This window comes from Ciconia boyciana, chromosome 3, assembly GCF_034638445.1.
Source record: "Ciconia boyciana chromosome 3, ASM3463844v1, whole genome shotgun sequence".
Lineage (NCBI taxonomy): Eukaryota > Metazoa > Chordata > Aves > Ciconiiformes > Ciconiidae > Ciconia > Ciconia boyciana.
The window spans coordinates 105,513,500-105,534,176 of NC_132936.1; the positions used below are offsets into that span (position 1 = coordinate 105,513,500).

Here is a 20,677-nt window from a genome sequence, read left to right on the forward strand (position 1 = left end):
AGACATATTCTCGTGTGAGCAAAGGTCACCCACCAAGGCCTTTATATGTCTGCTCATATTAGTTTAAGCCCATGTTTAGAAGGAGAAATTTTCCTGTGATAACAGTCCTTTGTATTGATGTGTCAGCACAGGCACCTAGTCTCTGTGTATGTCTGGCAGAGATCATCTGTATTTTTACTCATGTAATAACTAGAGGCCACTTTCAGAAGAGGGAATCTGAGATTCATGCTCTGATGTGGGGAGAGAGATGAGACCTCTTTCAGTGCCACCGAAAGGACTTTGCGCCAGGCTTTGTAATGGTACCCGAACAAAAGAGGAAACTGGGCTTTTTCAATCATGCACCTTGAAAATTGCAAGTGCAAGCAAATTCATGACCACCCCCAAATTTTTTATCCATGTTGCAAAGTCAATTTTCGAATCCATTTGCTAGCGTTGGGTTCAGTCCCACTAAGAGGTGGGAGCAGCATGTTTTGAACTTGTAACACCTGCAACTCCACTTTCTAATCACAACTAATAAATAATTACATTAATTAATAATATTTTATAGTTGTGTGGTAGTTACCACTCAGGGATAATCCACAATTCAGTAATAAACCCATTCCGTCAGATTTGTAACATACCTGCCACCTAAGTAGATGAGGTCACCCCCCTACATCAGCTGGGGAAACTGAATTTTTGGGCTGGGAGGAAGAAAAGTCACTGGTGCACACAAGGTCCATAGTACAGGTTCATAGTAAAGCAGAAGTTTCAGCAGAGCCAAATGTGGTGGGTAACCCAAGTTCTGTGAAAGTGAAATCTTGAGTCAGGCCTGCAGACTTCTGCGGGGTCACCATCACTACTTATTATTTGGATATGGTTGTGCTATGGGGTTGCTCATCAGCGTAACACTTCTTGCAGATAATTAAGCTGCGTAGCACCCAGTCTTATTTCTCTCCAAAATCTGCCGCAAGTTCAGTCCCCTTTCTGCATCACTCTTCTACTAAACAAATTGTACGTTTAGCAGCAAACAGGGTATCACATAAAGGCTGGCATGGCTCTTCTAATCCTAGCCAAAGTCAGGGAGAGAAAGAGGCCTGGAACAGTTGAGAATTGGCCTAACTTGGGAAAGGGGGGGAAAAATGCAAAGGTATGAAAATGTATTCAACAATGCTCTCGGTGCTCAGATCCAGCGGTGACAGGGCTATAAGCAGATGCATTAGGCTGGAAATATATCAAGGTTAGATTAAGCTGCAGAGTTTCCATTTTATTAATGGTCTTCAATCTGACTCCTTAATAAAATGGAAACCGTTTGTAAAATTTTGATCAGAATCCACACTTAGCTTTCAAATGCTTGCAACCTTTGGGTATATTCAGGAACAGATTTCAGAGAGCCCATGCCTAAAAATGAAGGAGAGAAGGGAATGAGAAGGAGAAAATGACTTGAGGTGAATCAGACCTTGAAGTGAATTATTATGTAAACTGTGAGTTAGGCTAAATGAAGAAACCATTGGGACAGCATGTTCTTTTGCATAGATCGCAGAGATACTAATGCTGGACCACTGCAGCATCTGCCACAGCGGTGTAACTAGAAGAGTAAATATCTAAGGTGTCTCTATTTAAATACTATCCTCAATGGCATATCAGAGCCACTAGAGCATTGCTTGGAACTGGAAAGCCCGGGTGGCCAACGGGCTGAAGAAGGAGAAGCAGCTGCAATTAATGCAGTGCTGTATCACTATCAAAGCATTCAAGTTTCCTCTCACCTGATGGCAGGGAACAGGCGAAAGAAAGGTTTTACCTAACAGCTAGGAGAAGGAAGGAGAAGGAGAAGGAAGTGTCGCTGGATAACATAAAGGTGACAGGAAAAGAAAGTTCCTAGAAAAATCACCCCTCAGCTGTATCTGTCATGCAGAAGGTAGCCTGCACAGAAAGAAGTTAAAGTTCAGACTTCCAACGTAAAAAGAAGCTGAAACTCATATTTAGAGCTATGCAACAATTTCATTTAATAGCAAACCTGCCAGAAGGGGAAAGAAAAAAAAAAATCTCACAAGTGAGTACACTGTGCTGCTGCACTTCAGGTATCTGAAACCTGAAGAAGAAATCTCAAAGGAAGTATTATTCATATATGGCAGTCTGTGGATTAATTGACTATAGGTTATACACAGATTTCTGAAATTACTTCAGCTAGGCTTTTTCTCTTGTAAGTGGTTGGATCCAAAGCAAAAGGAACGTATTGAAAACAGAGCACTCAAGTTCTCCTTTGTAGCCTTCAGAGAGGGATAATCGCATCACACAAGATCTCCAAGCAGGATCAGGATGTTCAAAAAAAATACAAGGAGCGGAGTAGAGTATCATCCACACTGACTTACAACCTTCAGAAGGGAGAAGAGTTGCATTATCCGAGGCCATGGCCTTTGTTAGCAAGCAGAGGCTTTTCCTAACACTTGAACCTGATGACGTCTATACTAATAAAGCTTACATTCATAATGAAGCATGAGCACTTCCTCTGGGAAAGGCCCAGAGCTATCAGGAAGGACAACATGGCACTGTAACAAATTAAAAGTCTGTTTCTCTCCCTTTGACTTTGATATCTACTTGGATGACATTTGCAGCACTGATGGGGACAACGTTACGGAAAGAAGAACCTTGATTAGTCTCGCCAGTAGAAAGTCACCTATTATCCTAGGAGACGAATCTGAAAGTTTTTAATAAAACTAGACGCTGCCGCCTCACCGTACACCTTAGGCTCATGGTGACCCCAACAGAAAATATGGAACATATTTATTCAGACTAACTGAACAATTTCTATAGGTGACACCTCCATCTGTTCTTCACAATGCACTTCTCTGTGTGCCCACGGATTACCTGGGCACACATGGCATTACTGGCATTACTGAAATGCCAGGTAAGCGCAAGTGACTTCTCTATACAGTGTGCCAAACATTTGCTGTTTGACCTAGGACAAAACAGGTCAGTTAAGACAAAAACCTAGGTATAGTTACAGAAATACCACTGTTCTGTAATCCATACTCCTACAAAACTGTTTCCTTATAATCTGCCTAAAACAGCCTCCTCACACATGTTAGGGCCTTCCTGTTATCACACATCCTTCGGCGTTTTGGCAGTGTGAGCAGAAGCTAGACAGACAGAATATTTTAGGCTGAGACCTTCCTGAAATCAGGTGCACACCGAAGTCAAGAGGCATCAGGGTCCCTAATTCCCACAGGCCTCTCTGCAAATTTCTCCACCACTACTTCTTGAAGTTACGTTGAGTAGTAAAATGGCACAGCAAAGCTGATGAATTCAAGCGAAGTTCACCAGTATGAAACAAGAAAAAAAACCACACAAACAAAGAGAGTACCCATCTCTGAACCAAACTAGCCAAGCGAGTCAGTATCTTGAAGGTTTTTTGGGGGACTGCAGCTAGACTTAAACTGAACGCTTTGTAGTGTCCATCTCGTATGGAAAGAGAAGGTATTCAGCAAGGTGCTAATCCAATGCAACACACAAACTAGCAGTTTATTTAAAACAAAACTTGATCCTTATTGGGAGCTGAGATATTTGAAGCACACACAAGTAAAACTAATTTAACCTTTGAAAAGTTATCTCCGGAGGGAAGAATAGAAATCCCTTTATAAGATTTTTAAGCACTGCAATTATTGACGAGGACTATATTACTTCAGTTTTCTCTGATCAGAAAAAAAAGCAAAGCCACAGGAGACATCAGCAGCTGTCAGGCTGTTTTCCAACTGCAATGAGGTAGTTTACAGTGGGCTTGTGCCAGTCTCTTAAGACCCAGTTAAGAAGCCTTTTTAAAATGCCTTAAAAAGCCAACTCATACATTAATCAAGTTGAGCCCTCATCCATACTTACTGCAATACATCAATTACCATGTCTTTTTTTTTTTATTTTAATAAATTCCAGTTGACAGCAGACACCTTATTAAGGCTCACTAAAATGATACAATAAGTAAAAGGCTATTAATATTGCTTTTTTTCCCTGCTGCTATTGTCTTGCCGCACTGGTCTGCAAACAAATTCAGGCTGCATTACAATTAATGCCAATGGAACTCCTTCTAACGACTTCCAGCTTGCTAATTTTTTACGCTAATAATAAAAAAAAGGCATTGCTATGCAAGAACGGCCCCCTTTTATCATGCTCGCATGGCACACTAGAGAGCTCCTGCCATTGTTCACATGAAAGACAATTAAACGCAGGAACATCAAACCCAAAAATGACAATCTGCTAACCAGCACTGGGTATTGCTGAATTCTTTTCTCTATTTTCTGAACTGATAGAAAACAATTCTCCAAAGACGTTTCCCTCCCCCATGCCCACCCTTTGGAGAAAAAAAAAAAAAAGTTTGAAAAATACCCTCGCTGATTTATGCATCTCTGCTCAGAATTTATTAACTGTCTGGGGCCAATTTTGCTCTCGCACGTCTATTGCCTCCAGGTTCAAATTCTGGACACATTTCAAGAAATGCAACAATAATATTGTCCACATAGTTTCGTATTTAAAAATAAACACTTCTTTTTTTTTTCTTTTCTCTGGCTCATGTTTTCTGAAACACAATATAAAATGCCAACGGCAAGAGGATAAAGCTGGTGTGGTAACAAGTTTATTTCTCCCAATCTTCCAGGGAGATGGAAGGAGAGCGAAAGGGGTCACAAGGTTTGTTGAAAATTAAGTACATTCACAACGTTAATTTAGAGTAAAGGTAACTTCTATTAAAGGTGTTTTCATCTATGCCCTCTGTCATGGAGCTTAGGACTCAGTTTTATAGCAGTATTTCAGATTTGCACCCTGTAATATATATAATTTTTTTTTTTTTAATGAACTGTGTTTTCAACCACATTTATTTATATAGAGACACAATATCACAGACATAGACAATTATGCTACTTTTTACCTCTGAAAGGGACTTTTGGCCAAAAGGTTCAAGGCACTTCAGTATTCATTAATTCTCACAAGACCTCTAAGAAGTAGGTGTTTTTATATCTGTTTTACAGGTATATAAACTAGGTGACAGAAAGGTTAAGTGATGTTTCTAAGACCATGATGCATTAGCGGTAGCAGTACAAGTAGAGCCCCAAAAATCCAACTGTCACCATGAAGATGCCTCAGAAACTTTGACAAGTCTTCAGCTCAACATAACGCTGAAGCGTATACTTAAGATGCATCCTTATCCAGGATCTTACTTGCCTAACTTCAAGGACACCCATAAGTCCTGCTTGGCTTCCGTTCAGCTCCAGCTGTCCCGATCAGAGGTACTTCCTTAGCCTAAGTCTATACACGTCCCAGCAACTTGGGCCCCAGTCCAGTCACTTTATCCTACACCACAGTACATAGGTATTTACTGCAAGAAATTCAAGAAATGAGAACCACACTAAATAACTGTTTTATATTCTGAAATATTCACGTTACTGGTAAGTCAGCAAGTGTATGTATGTGCACGTTACATACGTGACATTAAGAAGTAATTGGTAACTTGCCTATTGCTACAGATTTGACATGAGTAATGAGAGGCAAAGCTTTGGCTGGAGGATACAAGTCTTACGAAAAACGTCCAAATTACATTTAGTACCAAATCATAGAATTATGTCTAAATACCAGACTTCATAAACATGCAGGGGTAGAAGGAATTTATGTTTTTAACGAGAAGTTGGGAAATTCCCATGTGCCTTTTGCCATACAAAAAGTATTTCCTACCCCCTTAGGCTGAAGGACATCAGGCCTTAAACCTGTCACTTGAGCTGGCCTGAATATTTCCAGGCCTCTGCTTCAGACCAAAGAAGTTGCGGTAAATTCTACATTTGGGAGAAAAGAACATTTTTGTGTTGTTGTTTAATAGCCACTGAGAGCTGTGGAGTGTTAAGAACATACCCCAGGAAAGATGGATTAGTAGGAAGTGGCCAAAAGAGGCCATAAAATGTGCATTATAAATGCAATTCATCACATAACTGTGCAATTTGTCAAATGGATATTGTACCTTGCATAGTGTCTTTTGGGACAGAAGCAAAAGAAAAAGGCCTGGGAGATAACGGTTCTATTCCTGGCTCTGCTACTGGTTCTCTTTTTGACCTTGGAGAAGGCTTTTTAGCCAAAATATGTAGACCGTTTTCTACTTCTCTTATTGCACATCCAACTTCATTTTGATTAGGCTCACAGTTGTACTTCTAAAATTGCAGTGTCCTGAAACCAGAGAACTAGGAGACACCTGACACAGAAATCTGATTTTTCAAGTGTCTTTTAGCCTAGGGGCTGAACCTACATGCCTTTATGCATAAAGTACGGAAGATAACACTAACATCTTAAAAGAGATTTCACAAGAATTATCCCGATATGCACATACGTGATTAAAGAGGTATGGAAGTATTTCATTGTTTGACTAAAATGACACTAAAATAATTGCTACCGAATAGTGCAATCTTGTATAGGTGGTGCAACACTATGAAGACACTGAAATCAATAACTGCCAGATGTAACCCAGTCTACTAAAACATAGCTATGCAGCCTGAATCAGCTGTCCAGAACGGCTCTCTATCAGTTAATGGGTTGGATATTTGCTGGATATGAAATACCTTCTTAGCCATTAACCAGCAGGTTGGACTACGTGAACATTGAGCACACAATCCTTGCCTGTTACTCCTGGAAAAGGAAATTTTTTGTTGTGGCAACACAAGGCATAAAGCCTGTGGTGCTCCCCACACTGGATGGAGCTCAGTGGCTGTGGGAACAAGGACAGAGAAACCTGCTGGAAGCAGCTCTGCTGCTTTAAGGTGTTGTTGCTCCCTGCTGTTGACCAGCGGTCTCTCAGCGCAGCCTCACCAGCCGCTCACAAGAGCACTCCAGTCCGCTCCAGTACAACCTTCAGCAGCTTCACTCACTGCACCCACTCCCAGAGTAGGAAAGCTCACGTCATCCCTCTCTGTGAAGGCACTAACCTCTTTAATTGCACCAGTTAGACCCAGTTTGGTTATGATCCATCCAAGCATGTACTATTTTGGCCCCAATAGACACAGTTACTCCAACTTACACTACTTTTCTGAGGTACCAGCTGGGATGTCCCTTCAAGTCGGCATTTGTGATAAGGACAAACACACCTGCATTAAGTACATTGAAAGGTCCTTTTGCATCTCGATAAGACCCACGGAGCAGCCTATGACCTGTCTGTCTCAATGCTGGTGAAGAAGCCAAGAATCACTGGGTAATTTTCATAGGTGAGGAGGCTGCTGTGCCGATCTGTGTGCTTAGCGGACAGCTTGACCCAGGAGGTAGCTACGTTCACGTTCCACCTGCACCTACCCCTGCCTGCCACCTCTGCAGTCAAAGGTATTGCTTCTTTTCTCTGTGATGGAGACTTCAGCTCTACAGCAGAGTGCAGGCTTTCACGCCACGTGAGCCAGCTGCTTTACGAGTGGCAATTGCGTGCAGGGGCTGCACATAAACCACCGCCCTTCCTCAACACAGCTCACTGGGATTTAAAAGGAAAAGAAAATTAAAAAATAAATACCTCAGTTTTGCTGGGGTTTTTTTTGTCCTTTTTTTCCCCCCTCCTGAAAAGACAAAACAAATTAAAAGTAATAAAAACATCCACTTTTTTTTTTTTTACATTCACACGCGCACTGGATTTGGCTCTTCTAGACACTGCATCTGAGCCAATTTAGATGTGACATCCGAGACAATTATACAACTCCCCCAAGTCTACCAAAAAAGAAAAAAAATCAAAGGCAAACATTTTTTTATTCACAACATACCAAGTTTGCAGCTCATTTGAGCCCTATATAAAGTGTAAGATAACACCCCTGAATTGATACCGCTGAAACTGGAAGCCAACTCTCAATTAAGATGACCACAAAAGAAAAACAGAGAGAGAAAATTAACAGGTCTGACATCACAGCCAAATTTTAGCATTGCTTAAACTCGTGTCAATCAATAATAAACCCGTAGAGTTACTCGAAATTAATGCAGATGGAAACTGAAAGTAGACAAAACCCATACTGACTGTAATGAAATTGCTTATTGATAGCGCTTCACTTACTGTCCAAATAAAAGTGGAGCATATGACCGAATTGTTTTATACACATTCCTCTCCCTTTAATTACAGCGTAAGAGCAGCAATCGTTATCTCTTCTATCAACCCCCTTAGATTTATAATACGGCTTGCTCCCCGCACTTAAGACAATATAACCTTACACCAAGGCAATATTCTAGTGCCACATCCTGTATCCTAGCAACGGTTTAGGGCCTGCGTTTGATGGCAAAATAATGGGTCCTGCTTAATCTCTTGGTTTTGTCAAGCAGGGGGTCAAACCCGGAACCCTAGGAGCTGGGAAGAAAGATTCCCAAAGAGCGTTCCAAAAGCACACCTCTCAGGTACGTGCTCATAGATACACGTGCACACACCGATGCGTGTGGGTAAGCAACCACACGTGTACACAACATAGATGGTCTAGTCTTTGTCTTTAAGTTGTTTAGACAGGAGTGAAAGCCGAGAAACGGAATGATGTATATCACTTTCAAGGTATCAGCGGCTTTTAACAAATACAGTCTTCCTCCCGCTTTTATCAGCTCACTGTCTTCTATAAGTGAAAGAGGAGAAAACATCTGACTCACGGTCCCAGTTTTTCCTCATCTACATTTGGTCCTATCACCATATTAAAAGGAAAAAAATATTCCTGTCTCCAATTTCTTGTGCCTTTCCCATTTCCTTTAAAAGACTTGGTGAAAACATACTGATTAAGTGATCTACCTCCTGTGACATTCACCAAGCTATGACACAGCTGAGGCTTATCTGTATTTGACTATTTAAAACATTAATTGTGACGGAAGAATCCAAATGGCTTGGTTTGTAGCAGCGCCGGGGATATATGGTGGTAACCAGCAATAGCGACCAAATAGAAAGATGTTCTTGAGTATCTCTGCTTCAGTTTGGAGACTGGAAAGCACTTTAAAAGAGTGGAATTCAAGCCTGGGTGGCTGTCAGAGAGGCATATACATATATATGTAAGTACGCGCGTGTGTGTGTGTATACTGCTTTCGCAGGAGAAAAGATGCAAGACTGAACCTACGGTTTTAAAGGCTGAGGCAAAGAGAAAAACTGACAGCCATGTTGTTATAATCTTCCCCAGGTAATCCAATCCTCCTTTCTATATGCACAAGTTTATAATTCTTACTTTTAATGCCCCGGGAACAAGTGACCCAGGTAGGGGAACGGAGCATCAGCTGTCCCGCGAGCAACAAGTGCACAGGGCTTTGTTGAACTAGTGGGTTCCTCAACACGGCTGGTATTCAAACACGCCACGTCGGCTCAGGGCTATTTGCTCTTCTTTGCCCCCGAGGCCTCGACAGAACAGAAGAAACAAAGGTTGTTTCAACTTGTGTTTCATTTTCTCTATACATCAGTTAAAACCACACAGGGAAAAATCCTTCCCCTTGAAAACTTGCGGGGAGCGTACAAACTAGCAGAAGGCTTTGTACAGCAGTCGCTGTTCGTCCAGCGGCTACGTTAACAAACCTTCAAAGGCCCGCAGAACCACGGCTTCGCCTTCCCTCGCTGCACCCCGCTAACCCAGCGCCTCGGGAAGAGCCAGATAAAACAGGCAGCCCCCGGAGCACGTCCCCAACGTCAACTAACCCCGGCTCGGTGGGACCAGCTGAGACATAGGGCATCGGAGGAGCCGCACCTGGGTGCCTGGTACAAAGAGAGATCCACAGCGCAAGAAGAAAAACACTGCTCGTAGGAGAACGATTTCTTTTTGTTATCCACAATATTTTACTTCTAGCTGCAAAGCCGGAGCTTGAAAGGATCCTTGCTAGCTCTGTTTATTTATTTAAACCAATTCTTGCAGCCCTTCTTCTCTCTAAACAATACTGAGGTGAAGAGTTTACAGGAGCACATTGTCCGCAGTTCAGCTGTTGGGCAAGCGCCTCCAGCTCTAACGAAAGCCAGCACCCAATTTGGGAGCCTTCCCTGTCGTTCTCTCTTTAAGGAAACGGTTTACTGCGTGGGCACCCGCACACGGCTATTCACCCCTCTCTGCAATTGTCGTGGCAGTCATTCTCTGACGGATATTATTATCCCCTGAAGACGGTGCGTGGACAACCCTATCCCCTGCTAGGCTGTCCTAGTTTTATAAACTGCGAATCTGGTCACCGTACTCTAAGGGAGTGAAAAAAAATACAAATAAAGCTGTTTAGAAAGGACAGCTGCTGCTACACTGCTGCATTAATGCAGCCCCAGCAGAGGGAAGGCACCGTCCCTCTTTTACTGCGGGTCCTTTCTTCCCCCCGCAATACACTACCACCACCAGTGACGCACTGGGAGCCCTGCCACAGGCTTACTGGGCAACAAAATGGGGCCCAGCAGCAATTCTTCCCCAACTCCCGCAGCAAACGGGAGGCAGGTTAGGAAGGAGGGTCAAGTCCCTCCGTGGCCCAGCTTCCCTCCCAGCCAACGCTGTTGCAAGAAAACACTTTGAATTTAGGCAACACTTCAGTTTGTGCTGAGTAGCATTAAAGATGAGCACAGCCTCACGCACCTGCCTGAACTGAGCTCAGCCTAAGCACGAGCCTAAGTACTGCCTTGAACCGAAACTCAAAACAACAGAAGAGATAGAAATGCAAAGCAAAGTTTGAATTAAAGTATTTCTTCTTCTCCAGAGCTATGTGATACAACACAGGTTGGCAGTAAATGAAAACCAAAAAAGAGGCGCTTACGATGCATTTTTTCAAAGGGGAGCACTGCAACAGGAACTGTGATCAAATCACCACTGTTGTACGAACATGGGTCTTGCATACAAAAGCATTTTTGTGTGTGTTCAAAAGAAAAAGAATTTTTTAAAAAAACAAAACAAAGAACAAAGCCACACATCTTGCTTAGATACTCATTTTTGACCCAGGAAAATTCCCTTCACAGTTCCTGGCACTGGAGGCCAAATACTCCCCTTGATCCATGTGCAACAGAAGACTTGTGAATTGGGGAATCATGTAGGTTTTCCATCCTGGTGTCATATAAGCTCATTTTACATTTCCATTAGACAGGCAAAATTAAAATGAGAGGCAGGTAAGGAGAAAACACAACCATTAAAAAATGGTCTGACACTGGCAAGGTAGAAGGCTTGCCAGCCAGCTCCTAAACAGCTAGTTTGTGTAATCCCCCGACACACACCTGCCTGAAGTAATTTGTCCCCTTTTATGGTTAGGTTTTCTTTTTTACTTCTTTAGTTTTAGCTGGGGTTATTTTTAATAGAGTAAAATAAATTTTATTGACCCTGCAACAAATCTATTCCAAATTTCATTGGTTAATTGCCATTAGCCACACAAAAGAGTGAGGGGTTTCTCTTCCTTGGCTGGATGAACAAAACTCTGTAGAGACAGGGTGAGAGTATTCAAAAGGCAGTGAAAACTGAAATCTTTAAAGAAGAAACAAGAGAGCAGCAAACTAAGGGAACTTCAGAAAACCTCCTTTTCAAAATCAGTCTCAGCTGAGTCACTGTATGGTAGAAACTGTCATTTTGAGACATGCCTGCATTTGGCTTAGAACAAAGGGACAGAAGGCTCTAGTTGCTACCACACTACACACAATAACATTTCAACATCCTTAAAAAAAAAAAAGATTAAAAAAAAAACCAAAACCAACCAAAACTCAGGCTACCGTCAGATGACCAGCTCAATGGACTCTACATTTCATTTCTTCCAGTTAACATCTACAGTCACACAAAAAATAATTGTATGTTGTGCTCGTAGTCAGATCCCACATCATCCTCCTCGATTTGCTTCTTTCCCAAGACTTTTGTCCTGGTTTTCCAAATTAGTGTCCCACCACATAAAGCACATATCAACACCCGTGCACGCCAGCACAGGACTTAGCAATTCACTGTACTGCGGCAGATCATCAAGTAAAATTCAAGCTCACGTTTACAGCTTAAGTGATTATAAAAGAGATGAGCAATATGAGTTTGTTTTTTAAGTCTTTGGTTGTAGTTTATGCTACACCAGGAAATTAGGAGTTTTCAGGGTATAAATTTCCTCTCTCGTTATCATCTGAAGATAGCAGAGCACAGCCCCGTTGGCATCCTTATCTATGACCTTCCGCTGACTTGGAATTTAAATGTCAAAACCAGAACACTGGTACCAAGTAACCTTCTAAAATTAAGTTAAATGTTGTGTTTCAAAAAAATATTATTCAAGGTCAATTTCAGCACATCAGCTAAATCAAAGGTTTAAAATTTTGGTCAAATTCAGATTGTTATTCAGATCATCACCAGCTGCTTCTCTAAAAATGTCTCTGATCCAACTGGCACTACAAATGTGAATGCAGATCTTACTAGTCTAGTCTTTCCTCTGAGGTTTTGGGCTCTTCGGCTTCTAGTCATAGCTACAAAACCTAAGAGAAGTCTCTTTCCCCTTATGTGGCTGGTAAGATGCTGGCAGTGAAAAGATACATGAAAACGCTACAGAATGTTAAAAAAAAAAAAAAGTGTGGTTTTATTTCTTATCTAAGAACATAGGTAACCATCAGTGAGTGGTAGATTGCTTAACTTCATTACACAGACACTTTTTATGTTTTGTTTGCGATTATTTAAAATGGATTATTGAAACCAACAGTCATGCTGACATTACTCCGTGCTACCTCACTCTTACTGTAGCTACTCATTATAAGCAGAAAGAGGAAAAAAAGCCTATGATAGTAATTTGTGACCTTAGGGGAGCCCAGGTACTGAAAAGACTTCATAAAAAAATAACATGATTAAATTTTTTGCTTTTGAAGGGAACACATCTGTGTTGCATCAGATACAGGTACCAGTTTATGAAACGTCAGGTAACAGTGAGCAACGCAAATATGCATGACCATCTACTGCAATTCTTTCCGTGGACTGCAAACTCCAGAATGCTAATTTCAATTGACGTGCCAACATATAACTTCTCTGGTGGCGTTCATTTTAGTATTTAGATACAACTATCACATTTTGTAAATGCTTAACAATGCAAATACTCGGCATCTGCCATTGCAAGTCTTCTCTGTAAAAGGTTTTAAAAGGTTTTGATCTCAACGTGCTGAACTGCTGAGCCTAGTATTCTTGCATTTATGCCGGTGTAAATTAGCAGCAAGTCAATGGAGTTAAACTGGAGGAAAAAAAATGGTGCAAAAGCAGAATTAGATTCTGATTTTCACATTTTAATTATCACAGAAATTAGACTTGAAATGCACTGCAGTGAAGTCAAGTAAAAATGCTGTTGTTTGGTAAAATCAATATTTATAAAATAAACTGAATGTAGTTAAGATTAATAAAGTTGACTTTCTTTAAACTGTAACACGTGTTGCTTGACCATTTGTAGCAGCTTTTTGTTTTACTCTTTATGTATTCTTGACATAGTGCAGCACTGAACTAAGTTGATATTTTTTAGGTGTTTTCAACCAGGTTTCCAAAATTGTGAAAAGTAACAAAATAGTTGTATGTAATGGCAAATTTTTGTTATTCAGTTTAACAGAGACTCCGGAAGATACTCCGCCGAGATCAACTTATCCTTAAAGCGCACCACTCAGCTGGGTTAACCCTAACACACACGCTTTGATTTGCCACGTTCAAATATGAAGTATCAGCTGCTAAATAAGAGGCAAGCTCCTCTCGCTAGGACAGATAAATAGCCCCTGAGGTGAACCTTTAGTCAAGCAATGGACCTACTGGAGGAAGTTCGCCGTCTATTGGATCTGGGTTACCATTCATTAGACATGTCTTGCTGCTTATCTGTGAACTCTCTGCAAGACAAGACTTCATTTAATATGTAGGCAGGACAACTAATTAGCAGCTTTTTTCCTCCGACTAATACAATTCCCTTCTAGTTGCCCCATAAAGAAGATTCAGTGGAACACCTCTGTGAAAGCAGTGGAATTCCAGGTAGTTATGGTGACGAATTTCATTGTGAATGAGGATCAATGTCCCATACTACTTTGAATAGTAATTTCTTAATTCTTATTCAAATCCGGCCAGCAAGATAATATAACTTGAACTGAATTGGCCATGTGATCCTGATGGCATCCCATTAATGGGCTGTTCACTTAATTTATGTAATTTTAAAAAATTAAATAGTCATATTTTAAATCCCTACTGCAGTCCTTCAGATTGAAAGTACATGTTTAAAAGTTATAGTATCTTTATAAATCAGTATGTCTGCACTTCTTAGTTTGTTGACTGAACTTTCCCAAAGTTTTAATTCATCTTCCCTCATCTCTCTCTCTTCTGCCTGCAGGAACATTGTGAAATCCCAGCATCAAGCTGTTTCATACCCATTTACTAGCCATGTTATGTGCCACAGAAAAAACCCCACATTTGTAAACTCTTACTTGAGTTGGCAAATAAACCAAGGTTTTCTATTTGTACAGAGAGAGCATAAAAATCCAGTTACAGGGACACTTTCACTGATGGTCGAAAGCCAAATAGATCCTGTCTGTAAGCAAAATGAACACGAAGGCAGTTATTAATAACAAAAGCTTACGGACCTAATTCTGCAAGATGCTGAGCCTCCTCCTCCAAGCCAACGGGAACCCAAGGTGATCAGCACCTCCCGTGAAGTATTTGGCAACTGTGGCCTAAAAGGCTCATTGCAGATACTCCATCGTGCCCCAAGAGCTCAGTTGCCCCGAGCAGCCCCGGGAAGGGCCAGCCCCGAGAGGGTGTGCCGCTGGGAAAAGAAACGCCCCGTTGATCTAGGGCTATTTATAAAGCTTGCACTAAACATTTAGAGCCAAGCCCTAACTTGGCTAGGTGTCAAGGACCACACTGAAAAAAACCCTCTACCCTCATTAAGAAAATGCATGAAGCACCGATTTTTATTTTTGGCCACAGTTGTAAGCATCGCCAGGGTTACAGCTGCTTTATTGTGGTTTCTCAAGAATTTCCTTGATAAAAAAGGACAACAGAATTAGCTGAGCCTTTTGGAAATAGCTGCACAGTCCAGCTGTAAAACAATGTCAAGTAGCTGGCAAAAAAACAAAACAAAACCCCATAATACAACAGTAGCTACATGTCTACAGAGGGCAAATGCGCCGCTGCTGGAAGTTCTGTATTTGGAATGGGGAGAAGGAGGGGGTGGGAAGGGGGAGGCTTGAAATCTTATAAAGCTGCTGCCCAAACCCGTATAGAAACCTTTTTGGTGGTGGGCACGTCACGATAACCTGCTAGAGAAGACACTCTCTTCTAGTGAGAGCTACGGGTGTCATGTGCATAGACATGCTACATGCACGAACAGATAAGGGAGGCAGATGGAAAGAGTTCAATGTTCTTTTCTTTCAGAAGGAAAGGCATTAGCGAACAGCGTATTAGGAGCAATGACTGAAAAACAAAGTAATAAAATCTTCAAAGTAATTAGTCTGTCTTATTTTATGCCAAAGAGTTACAATCTGTGTCATTTGGTGGGAGAAGGCAGCTAAGGTACAGGACTTAAAGTCAAGAGAACTGGATTTATCAAAGACTTGGGCAAGCAGCTCTGGGCTTTTCCTAAAAGATGCCTGCCCACTCCCCCAGTTTCTGCAGGAATCAGATGATCAATGGTTTGTACTGCTGGAAAGACGAAGAGAGGGGAAGGTTTCACCTGTGTGTATGCATGTGTACAAGCCTATTTCATGTCTGTCAGCAGGGAAGGATCATCCATGCACTATTACGTCCCTGGAGTTTTAGAACATTAAATTAAATTATTACTGTAAAGGCAATGAAATGTCCAGGCAAGGACATTATATCAGATTACATATTAATTTAAGTGTTCATATTTTTATACTATTCTTCCTGCATTTTTTGATTAGGAAAGAGAAATTTCCTGCCCCTCCCTCAGTTTAAATTTGGCAATGCTGACAAACAGGCTGAACAGTTAGAGGAGCTGGCTACACGGGAAAGTTACAAAGTGCACTAGTTATTTCTTATTACCTATCTTTGCAGGCAAAGCTCACAAAAGAAGAGGAAAAAAACTTCTGTGGCTAAAAGAGAAAGTGAAGTAAGGCAGTTCCACCACCAACTGCATACTAATCCTGCACATCGGGAGCCAGTATCTGTTTAACTTCAGAGTAAGTTTCCACGTAAAAATTTCATACTCCTTCACAAGTCAAATTCTCTCATACATCAGTACTCTTCATGGATATACTAAGAAAGATTATAATTGCATATAATCACAGTAATCAACCCCATAATTATTTCACCTGGGACCCTTCCCATCCCTGCCTGTTTGACTTACCTATACAGTGTCAGTTGTTAGACTGAACACCACGAGAGGTGGGCAACACCTTTAGCTACAGGCAAGCGACACAATCAAGACCAAACCAGGTTAGCTACTATGCCCCCGGCAATCTAAGTGTTGAATAGTAAAAGTCTTCTCTTAGACCAAGTGGTAACCTAATATCTGCATTTAAAAAAACCCACACAGAAACAGCGGATTCATTTGTCATGTACAAGTAGAGAAAACAGGGCACTCGGCTGGAACCCGGAAGACATGAATTACAGGTAATATTTTCAAAAATTGTCTAAGGTCTAGATAATTAAATTAACTCAGGCATAGCTCACTCAACATCATGGTGCCTGGATCTCGTTTAAACATGAGTTCAAGGTCAATGTTGAGCAATACCTAAAAATCCTTAAAATCCCATATTTTTAGAACCAAAATCCCAGCTGGGGGTGATGGTGAACATCTCTGAACACCAACAAGGCCAAGGTTAGGCACGTAGGTGTATTTGCTCTATAGCCTGTGCTACCAGTGATGAAAGAAGAGGACTTCCTGAGGACCATTTGAAGCACACATTGGGTTTGCCTCCTGGAGAAGCCTATTTCAATACATAATCTGTGTGGGGAGGCTGGAATACTCACCCACAAATCCCTGCTTTTCTTCATAACTACACTTCTGAGAGAGACCAGAGACAAGCCCTTAGCAGCCAAGTTTCCCAGCAGCAATGCTCTTCAGAAAAATGTCTTGTTTTTCATTAAGGTGCTTTCACTGATTTTGTATGTTTGTCAAACCACATCCTTCTTCACATCCAATGCCCTTGCTTGTTGGTCTCATCTTTTCTTTTTATATTGTAAATCCCCCCAGCCTAGAGACCATGTGTAAACTGTTTACCTCTTCCCCTGCAGAAGGCAGCATGTGCTTGCCCGTCTCAACTCCACATTAGCACGCTCAGTGAATTGGCTTGGGATAAGAATGCGATAGCACGCTCAGGTCTATCATTGTCACAGTGCTGGCTGGGAGGTTTTCCTTTTGCTCAGTTAAGAAGTGTAGTATTTGTACAGACACAAGAATATATAACAGATCACGTCTATCTTTGGATTCTGTAGAAACGTTCTTCACCGAGTTCCTAGTAGCCAAGTTAACTCTTTCCCCAGAAAGAATATGCAGCATCCCAAACATCGAGTGAGTGAATGGAAAGCCAGAAATAGAGCCCTGGAGATCAATAGATTTGACTGAGAAAGTGTTTGCATTCTCAGGGGTAGAGATCATTGTGTTTCTAAGTGGATCAGAGATATGATCCTTGGCCGCTGTGAATGGAATGGAAACTGGATGCCATCAGCGGGAGATACGAGTGCTGATGCGGTGAGGTAATGTGGTAAGGAATAGCGGAGTGGAAGGAATGCAGTGCCATTGCCCTGAGGAATCTTAAAATTAGCTCAATCTGGTATTCAAACACTGGGTGAGGGGGGAAAAAGGGAAAAGAAAAAAAAGCACAGCATTTTTACAAGAGAATCATTTCTGAAAGGACGAAAGGTGTCACTCATTTCTCTGGACAAACAGCTTGAGTTACATTTAGTGTCTAGAGTTTATCCTCCCCCTATGAATATAACACGCAGGGGACTGCCAACCTCTTGCCAGCTTGGGGGTCAAAATACTAGCTCCTCACACCGAGACATCTCCAGTGGGGACTGGCATGCACAGGCCAGGCAGCCGGGGAGGTCGAACTGGGATGTCTGACCATCATGCCCAGGAACCGCCACACGCAGAAGGCCACCATGCGTGGGGCATGCCTCGTGAGCCATCTCTTTTGAATAGTGGCTCACTGCACTATCAATCAAAACCCATGAGGTAGCTCACAACTGGCAACTCGCTACAAACCTGCCACTGGCCCTTCCAGAGCCACAACCCCGAGAAGGAAAGGTATAGCTGAAAACTGATAGATTACGTCCACTGAAACGCAAACTAAATTCAGCCTCAAATGGGTGATACTTTTACAAGTCCATCTCAAAAGAAGGGTTAAGTTACTCTGTAGCTTCTGTGCAGATAACACTAGGAGCCATGTCTGCTTTGAATGATATCAGTGGTAAGTTTTGCTTTTGTCTCTGATGAGAGTGGGGTTAGCCTGAAAATTAATATAATGAGTCTATCTGAGATGTAGCTATTTTCGTGGGGTTCTTATGGCATTGATAGTCTCCTCTCTAAAGTCAAGATGCTACTGCTTGGTTTATTCAGAGAAGGTAGTTGCCTCTTCTTTCTTCCATGTGAAAGATAATACAGCTGCAATGCACAATGGTTATTAACCTTTCACAATAATTTCTGTTATTGTCAGGAATGCAGAGGATAAAGCATAACTCCAGGCCTACCTCAGGGTTACATTTCATGGGCTAGAGGCAGGAACCGTGAATAAAATATTCACGTTGCTGTCTTTATTTTGAAACGGTGTACTGTAATGTTTGCAATTATGACTACCCTAATTTTCTCCTATTCAAAATTACAGGGTATTCCTTACCCCTTCTGCAAGTTAAAAGTGCCAAAGCCATAGGACAGTCAGAACCTGCTGGCAGGCAATCGAACTCCCGAGAGAAGTAAACGCACACACCACAGCTGCTTTTCTGCCACATGCCGTCCCAGCAAAGAAGTTACGGACTGGAAGACTAAGTGAAGATGGGATCCAACTGGAGAGCCAACATGCAGATTTTAAGATTTTACTATTCATGGTTACTCGGTACCTGTTCCAAGGGCTAACCGTGGACACTGAATTAAGTTTTACACCTTTACAAGCATTATATTAATTTTTCCATCACAGATGGGGGGGAGGCACAGAGGCAGAGGTGCAGCTTGAGAATTAAATCAAATAAAAAGGAGGAAAACTCTCATTGTTACTCCCTAAGGAGCTTCTTTTTCATAGGGGAAAAGCCTTGCCAGGACTTTGCAATCAGATGATAGCACCCCCTGCATTGTTCAAGCACTGTCAAGGGGCATTATACTCAGAAGATAATCCAGCCCTTGAACCCCCCAGGCACTGGTTTTAAATACCCAGATAGGATGCAGTTGGATCTCATCAGAGGTATGCCTCAAACATCTAGCATCACATTTGGTTATGTCTACAAAAACACCAGCTAGGAAGAAAGAGATAATGAAGAATTATTTTAGTCTTTTATTTGAGCAAAAGCTAAACATATGGATCTTGGCACCAAAAGTATGGAATCTGTGATAAAACATATGGATATCCATATGGAAAAAAAAAAAAAAAAAAAAAAAAGCAGCTTCTTGGCCAGAAATCCTGCTCTTGCATTTTTATCCCGTATGCACGGTGCACCCCCTTCCCTCTGCAGCGCAACGCTGCCTGCCGATGGATTAGGATGTTATAAATTCACATGCAAATTTCACAAAATGCTCTACTGTTATCAACTTTATTAGATTTACGAATACAGTCCCGCTTATATTTTTTTATTCTCTTAATCCCTTTCATCACTTAATAGCTCAGAAAGTAATGGATTTCGGTAAAAAGGAGAGGCTTATTACAATCAATCCTGTTGCTCTATCTCTGCTCGACGCTCAACTAATGAAACTTATTTTTCTTCAGGACCTCTACAGGAAATCCTTTCCTAAGGAAAAAAAATAATGTTTAATATGCTGCTGACTTGTAATACTGCAACTGTATTATTCCTCTCCTTTGGGTGTCCATCCAGAGGTTTGTAAGAGCTATTAATCATACTTTATTCACCAAACTCTAGCCTGTAGTGAAACAAGAAGCTACTGAAGCTTGTTTAATACAATATGCCAACTTACAGTTCAAAAGACTGAGGCCCTCACGGTAACGTTCAACTCTGAAAACTCAAGGAGTCATTTTCTTTTTAAGTAAGGGTAGCAAGGCCAGAAAGGGCATCTTTATCATAAAGTTTAGATCCTAAACAGCTCCACTGCTGAGGATCACAAAGTCTCTGTCACCCAAGTAAGATCTTAGGGGAGGCTGATTTAAAATATGCCATCTTCATAAGGGTTTTTAAAACTGTCTAAGCTCCTTCCTTTGACATTTTTTGAATGAAGAGGCAGAGAAGAAAAAACAGAAAACACCCATCTTTTGACTTTATTATTAAATACTTTGGTAACAGGTAAGGAAGCATCCACAGATTTACTGCTTTAGCTAAATGTGCAATACTTCAGGCACCCACCGTCTCCAAGCCACGGTCCTGCCCATAGCGCTTGGCTCATTTGCTTGCCCTTCTCCCCGCCACCGTTGGAGCCCCCTCCAGCCCTGCAAGGGAGGCACCAGAGCTCATCCCAGTGCCCTGGATCTGCCCGCAGGTGTTAGCCCACGCCACGCAGCCTGTGAAGCTGCCACCCACGTGTGACAGCAGCCCAGAAAGCTCAGCTCAACGTGGGTCAGCCAGCAAGCGCCTTGGACACTGTCCTGCAGGAGAACTACGCTTGCTTTAATACATACGTGCGTAAGTACATGCATATGCTTATTCCACTACAG

The 20,677-nt window shown here is 41.7% G+C and overlaps 1 protein-coding gene across 11 annotated transcripts in view; it reads right to left on the bottom strand.

Moving 5' to 3' along the window:
• Positions 1–20,677, bottom strand: part of ESRRG (estrogen related receptor gamma) — a 392,081-nt gene that overhangs the window by 252,309 nt on the left and 119,095 nt on the right. For 2 of the 11 annotated variants that reach the window (XM_072856947.1, XM_072856948.1), the window contains exon 2: positions 7,496–7,538. The exons of the other annotated variants lie outside the window; for them this stretch is intronic. The gene's annotated coding sequence lies outside the window, so the exon portion shown is untranslated. The remainder of the gene's footprint in view (positions 1–7,495; positions 7,539–20,677) is intronic. 11 annotated transcript variants of the gene reach the window in all.